Here is a 7,289-nt window from a genome sequence, read left to right as displayed (position 1 = left end):
CACACAGTTGTGCCACTGTCTCTCTTTCATCACCACGGAAATGGAGAGAGAAGCTGTTCTGAGATCACTCTGAAAGTGATCCCAATGATATCTTTCATAGCTATTATTGTTTATTTGTGCTAAAATATGAGTGCATTTACTGTGTTTGGGCTACATGCTCATCATTACTTTCATTTATCTGTAAACAAATACAACTCTGAAAAGGACACATGCAGGAAAATGGCGACTGGTAGAGATAGTGGGTGTATACAAAGTCCTGGGCACATTTTGGATATCATATTTGAAATAGCCTTCAACACTGAGGAGATCCTCAGAAAATGTCAGCAGCAGCAGTATCTGCTGAGGAAGATTAACACTTCTGGTGTCAGCAGAAACATCCTGAGGACAATTTACTTCATTGAGTGTTCTTACATTCTCTATAACCTATTGGTTTCACGCCATCAACCTGCGAAACAGGACCCGCCTGCAGGACACTGTCAAGGTCTGCCGTAAAATCATTGGGCTCCCACTTAGAGCACTTTGCACCCTGTGTGAGCAGCAGACACTGAGGACAGTGAGCAGGATCCTCCAAGACCCCTGACCCGCTTTGTTCCCAGCGTTTGAATGGCTCTGCTGTCCTGGATGCAGGACTCAGAGAAGAAGAGCAACCTTTGTTTCCAGGGCTGTTCAGCTTCTCAACTCCCAACCGTCACCGCCCCCTTGACTCCCTGCACCTCTATGTTTCCTAAATTGCCCCTGGGGGACAAATAAAGTTTTTGAACTGCATATGACAACTCACACTTGAATAAGTACTGTCAATGTGATGTATCAAATTCAAGAGGCTCAGAAAAGGCAATTAATGTAACAGAACTTCTGACCTGTCAAATGTTAGTCCAGGTTAGCAGGTAATAAGAACGTCTAAAAGTCACTGTTTTCTATTTTAATTGTCCAGAACCCTGAGGCAATATGGCAGCAGCACAGATACATGTCAAAAGTATGCATGTATATCTACAGTTCACACCACTTTAATTTGGTAAATTGAAAATATAAAGGCAATACAAAATTAAATAGCACCAATATTTTCATTTTCTTTCCCCATTTTTAACATTTTAACAAGTTACTGTGGACACCAATGAGGATGGAGACATTGTTTATTAAGGCTTGCATTTAAATAAAATTCTGCATAAAACAAAAACACAATATAAATACTTAAGGATGGCAAACATAATGTATTGTATAAGGAAAAAGTATAATTTTGGATTCATGAATCACAACTTAGAAATTATCTATATACACCATTACTACAGTGATTCAAAGGCAACATTAGCTACGACAACCCCCCCCCCCAAAAAAAAAAAAAAAAACGCAGCACAACAGTAACAATTTTGTGGAGGAGCTGAAGACATAATGCAGGTGGTTTTATTTCTTCCTTTAGCTGAAACAGACTACTTTGTAGCTGTTCATCAAATCCAGCAGCTTCTGTTTTATGCTGAAAAATAAGCCGAAGCTGTGGCAGGCTTTGCATGCTGAGGGAACTCTGAAAAAAAAAGAAAAGAAAAAAAATTATTTAAATGACGATAACATCATTCCAATGTGTCAATCAAAAACACATTTCTTCTTCTTTTAATTTCAAAGTGAAAACATCCAAACTAATATTAACACACATTCTAAGGTAAGCACAACCTGGAAGATCTTCACCTTCCTATGTGAAGTGTTTTAAGGTGACATGTGCTGCAAATTGGCAATATATGAATAAAAGTGATTTTTTTTCAAACACTAAACTCTCTGGATTTGCTGTCTTGATATTACCATGATGCCCAGTATCTGATGTGCATCTGTTTTTGTTCACTTTTATAATCAGGTTGTTACGGGTTAATTTGCTCTTTTTCTGGTTAGAGGACAGGCTGTATATTGAGAAAGCAGAGTTTTTCTTCAGATGTATCTGAACCTGTTAAACAATAAAAACTGAAACAATTATTTGGACACAAGGCCTTGAAATACTTCAACTGAAGTTGGATCATCCAACAGCATCTAAAAACTCTGTTCTTGCAGTGGATTTGAGGTATGGAGCTGCTTTCAACAATCTTCAGGACTTTAGTACAACCAAATGCAACACCATGAAAGCCGTCATCTAGATACTGCTAGTATGCACCACTTTGACCTTTTAATATGTTTGTAGGTGATTGGAGAGACAAGAGTGCCATGGTGAATGACTACAGGCCGCTCACAGTTGCCCCCATCCGGTCCATTCAGAACAGATTGAATCACTCTGTTTTCAGGTGGACTCAGATGACAACATGTACAACACTGTTTGTTTCACCTCTGCTGCAGTTTGCTTCTGACTTAATAATTTTGCATGTAAGAATGCACATTCATTCATAATGTCCTGTCCTTTCATTCTATCATTCTGCTTTTCAAGCATTCCTATCCTGTCTGATCCTGTACTGTCCTTTTTGTATATACTTTGTATACAAAATGCAAAAGCATTATTAAGGTATGACTTAGGTTAGGTTGCACATTGCAAACCTTGCAGTAGTAATGCTAAAAGACATGACATTCTCTGTTAAACAGTCATATGAAACCATTATCTACCATTTATGCTGAACACACTAAAGATTTTAATTTATGCAGTGCTCTAATTGAGCAGTTTTACCTTTGTGAAGCAGATTAGTCGACAGACCGTAGACTGGGTTGCTATCATCTCTTCTCTCAAAGTACTTGGAGTCCAGACCTGCAGAGTGTCCACTGAGGAGAAATCACATAAGCTTGAAGAACACTAAATATAATATGCAGTTATGTGACTATATTTTTCTAAAACAAAATCCTACCAGACAGAACAGACATGTACAAAAGCATTTTAAAACAAAAATAACTTGAATCTGAAATATATTTCAGCTTAGGAAAATGTTAACACAGTAACCCCACTTGGATTGAATGTGTTTCACACACCAGTATACAGTGCTGTGAAACAATATTCCCCCCCCAAAATTCATTCATTGCTGCAGTGGTGAGCACAGTCACCTCAGAGCTCGAAGGTCCTAGGTTCGAACAGGGGGAACAAAACTTGATAAATACATCCCTGATATTGTATTCTCTGGAATTCCCGAGGACAGAAATACACACTATGAGTCAGCTGTGTGGCAAGCTATGACTGAACATTTATATAAAATGTCATGTGAAAAAGCTAAGTGCATCACTTTCTAACATGTTCACATGATTGGACAATTTTCTGGTGGTAGGCTAAAACCCACTGTACTTTGTTTTGAGCATTTTAAACAAAAGGAACTCGTTATGAGCAAGGGCAGGGACTTCAGGAGCAGGAGCACTGGAGACTAAATGTAAGCATCTCATTGATTGTTGACAGTCTGTACATAAATAATAACTTCCACAAGGACTCAAAAGTAACTCTGTGGTTATTCTAGATGTGTGCAAAGTCTAAAGGGTTGTTTAACCCGGGACTCATGTTTATTTTATTTGAGATGCATGAAGGAACGGGAATGGAGGAGGAGTGTAGTTGATGTTGCAATTGGTAATTTGGTGTGTTTTAACACCTCCACAACTAAATATCTCCTATTTGGAGGATCAGTGTAGCAGCACAGATGAAGTAACAAGGGAAATCATAGAAATATTTCTGTTGGCTGACTTCAATATTAATTGGACTGACACAAAAAAAACACATATAAAGAAATGTAACTTAAGCAAGGTAGTTATGAGTGCAACAAGATTTTTTTACTAGAAACACTAGAAAATTGAGACAAGAATTGATTTGAAACAATGGCACGAAGAATAAAGCCAAGACAGCATAAGAATGGTATCTGGATAAGGACTGGACTGTCCTTGACGGGTCTAGTTAAGGCCTACATCCCATACACCATCTGTGGACAGACTTGAGGAAAGGACTTCACAGACAGTGTGATGAGATTGAAAGGTTCTGCAGAATTAGGTGTGCAAACATACCCCAGAAGACTCGGCGCGGAAACTGCAGACAATAGTAGCTTCTAACAAGTACTGAATTAAGAAGTTTATATGTTCAGTAATATATGATGGCACATATAAGAAATGAAACAGTGTGAATACTTTCTAAATCCTCTGTATACATGTGGAAAGCAAGCAAACACCGAAACTCACATTTGTCTTTTAGTTGGATGTCCTGCTCGATGTTCAGCAGCAGGAGTGATGTCAGCAGCTGCCACAGGTGATACAGCAGGATTGCCTATCTGAGGATAAAACTGTGCCTGGAAAAATAGCGTTGCTTTAAGTTAGTCAGTAAGATTGTATATAATAACTTATTTTTCAGATGTTGCAATAACTTTACTCCCCAACAGGTTTGACATAAAATACAGACTATTACATTAGCTGAAGTTGTGTTGTATATTGGATGGTTGGCTTAACAGTACTTGATTTGCAGATCATGTTTACAACAGTGTGTTAGGGGTAGGGTAATGGTCAAACAGCTAATTATTATGATGATACGGTATAGTTGTAAGCACAGCCACAAAGTATCTCTTACCCTCAGGCCTGTTGTTGTGGATAAAACTGAAGGATTCACCAAAGATTCAGGAGACTGTGACCTTCTGGACAGCTGCTTTTCATTTAGCTGCTTGTTAAGCCAACTTATAACTGTGGTAAAAGAAAAATATGAGATGAACATGGTGTTAAATACTGCCAAAATATGTGTTTTTATTGCAATATGCCTAATTCTCTTTAAACTGCTTTTCTTTCCAAAAAGAAGAAGAAAAAAAAAAGACCCATCCCTACTTCCTGTCACTGTGCACAAATATCACAGGAAATGAATGCTGCCGTCTTAGTAGCTCCCTGTACACTTAGTAACAGCTAGCTCGCTAACCAGCTACATATCACCTACTTTTTTTCCCTGTATTGACTGGTTGTTTCTTGCATTCACTAAGTCTACAAACTCCTAAAAATATAGGTGAGTACAGTTCAAAACAGCAGACTGCCCTCAAATAAGATGGCTTCATGCTTCTTTCAACGGTTTTTATTTTAATTATTCAATGTTGGCGAAGTACTCCTTATGAAAACTTTCTGATAATAGATGTTCATACTAATTTTTGCAAGTATGTTTTGGAAGCAAAACAAACTAAACTCACAAACAGCTTTATAGGGACTACGACATACATATACAGTACATCGCAATACTGACCAAAACGTGTCCAAGTCAATCACTAAAAACTACTGAGTACCTAAGGCTGACAGGCAAACTTATCAAAAAAAGACACTTTTAAAAAAAAAAGTTTTTTTCTAACAAGGTAATTGTTATTCTTGACAGAGAGGTTTTTTTTGTCTGGGTGGATCTTAAATACTGAGGGACTGAAAAGCATCATCTAACTCACCTACAGTATCATTATACCACATCAGGAAAGTAGTAAAACTAAGTTTCTCACCATTCTCATTGGTTTTTAACACTTCTCTGCTTTCATTAAGCTTCTGTACTGTCATCTCCAACTGCTCCTTCAGTTTTGAAACCTGCAAGATAGAAGGAATATTGTGGTTTTTCACATTGTAACATTTTTTTTCGATTTTTGTATTCACCATTTTAATTATGGTGGCTAATTCAACAAGTCAAGTTTTTTGAGGCACCTGGCATCTTGGAAAATGTGCAACTGTTCTTTTGTGGATTTAGTCTGTCTCACCACCATGCAATCCCAGACTGATTCCATGACGATGAGACCAAGACTCTTGCTCAGGGGAGGCCATATCATCTTTTTTTTTGTTTTCTTTAATTTTGTTTGCACAACTTTGCAGCACACATTGCAGGTAGAAAATTACAAAAAATAGTACAACTGCCACAGTATTTTGGTTACAATATTTAAGGTTGCCATTCCCCTCCTATGCTCTGCCCACCGCAGCCCTCCCTTCAACCCCAAGGCCCAGATCTTACATATGTGATTGTACAATGTGTGGTCAATCTAAGATTGCAAAAATGGCAGACATTAAGTGCTGTGACAAAGTATTTGCCCCTTTCTCAAATTCTTATTTTTTTAAATATTTCTCCCACCTAAATGTTTAAGATTGTCAAACAAAACTAAATATTAGACAGAGATAACCAAAGTAAACACAAAATGCAGTTTTTAAATGATGATTTAATGTTTTAAGGGAAGAAAGCTATCCAAACCAACCTAGTCCTATGTTAAAAAAAAAAAAAAGAAAAGTAATTGCTCCCCTTGTTAAATTATGAATCTCACTTTTTTTTGGAAAGCTGAGTTCAATGTCACTGACCACATCCAAGCCTGATTACCTCCAGACCTGTTCAATCAAGAAATCACTTCAATAAAACCTGTCTGACAAAATTAAGTCAGCCAAAAGATCTCAAAAAGCTGCAACAAAATGCTGTGATCCAAAGAAATTCAAGAACAGATGAGAAATAATAGTAATAAACATCTATTACTCTGGAAAGGGTTACAAAGCCATTTCTAAAGCTTAAGGACTCCTGCGAACCACGATGACAGCCATTATCACACACTGCATTGTCTCTAAACCATCCTCCTAACCTTCAAGGCCCTTCATAACCTCGCCCCTCCATACCTTACTGAACTCCTCCATTTAAACACACCCAACTGGACCTTCAGATCATCTCCCTCACCATCCCTCCTGCCTGCATGACCACCATGGGGTCCAGAGCCTTGAGCTGCTCTGCCCCCTGCCTCTGGAACTCCCTTCCACCTGACATCTGAAACAGTGACTCTCTGGCCATTATCAAATCACGTCTCAAAACCCACCTGTTTAAAAAAGCCCACTCAGTTTGATTTCCATTCATCTCACTGTTCTGTTAAATTTCCTCCTTTTAAGTTTTAAATTATTATGCTTTTAACTTTGCCTAATGTTGCTTGTAAGGTTTCCTTGAGTTTTTTGAACGGAGCATATAACTAAAATGTAATATTGTTGTTGTTGTTATCTATTTGGAAGATCCATTTGCGCCAAAGCTTTAACTTCCTGGCTGATGTCTTGAGATGTTGCTTCAATATTTCCACATAATGTTCTTTCCTCATGATGCTATCTATTTTGTGACTTGCACCAGTCCCTCCTGCAGACCTGCACATCCCCAAAACATGATGCTGCCACCCCCATACTTCACAGTTGGTATGCGCGCACACACACACGCACACACATACTCGCATTTGTCCCTCTTTGGGGCCCCACGTTTTTTACCCAATTGTGGGGCCCACCCTTTCCCATGGTCCCAGACCTCTGTAAAAAATCACACAAGCTTAAAAAAAATTAACAAAATTTTCAGTCACTTTAGATTAGCCATATTCGAAAGTTTTTTGTCTATGCTAGTTATTTTGGTCACT

General features: G+C 38.1%; 1 long non-coding RNA gene across 1 annotated transcript; it reads right to left on the bottom strand.

Annotated features, from left to right (window-relative positions):
* Positions 1-1,112: 1,112 nt before the first annotated feature.
* LOC103376289 (uncharacterized) lies at positions 1,113-5,426 on the bottom strand. The gene is made up of 5 exons (XR_521296.1): positions 5,382-5,426; positions 4,490-4,599; positions 4,108-4,214; positions 2,633-2,724; positions 1,113-1,516 (listed from the first exon to the last, which is right to left on the bottom strand). It is a non-coding gene; the product is annotated as an uncharacterized LOC103376289 (long non-coding RNA).
* Positions 5,427-7,289: the final 1,863 nt, after the last annotated feature.

This window comes from Stegastes partitus, unplaced genomic scaffold (assembly GCF_000690725.1).
Source record: "Stegastes partitus isolate 25-593 unplaced genomic scaffold, Stegastes_partitus-1.0.2 Scaffold3782, whole genome shotgun sequence".
Lineage (NCBI taxonomy): Eukaryota > Metazoa > Chordata > Actinopteri > Pomacentridae > Stegastes > Stegastes partitus.
The sequence above is the reverse complement of the archived record's forward strand: the minus strand, read 5'-3'. Positions and strand labels throughout refer to the sequence as shown.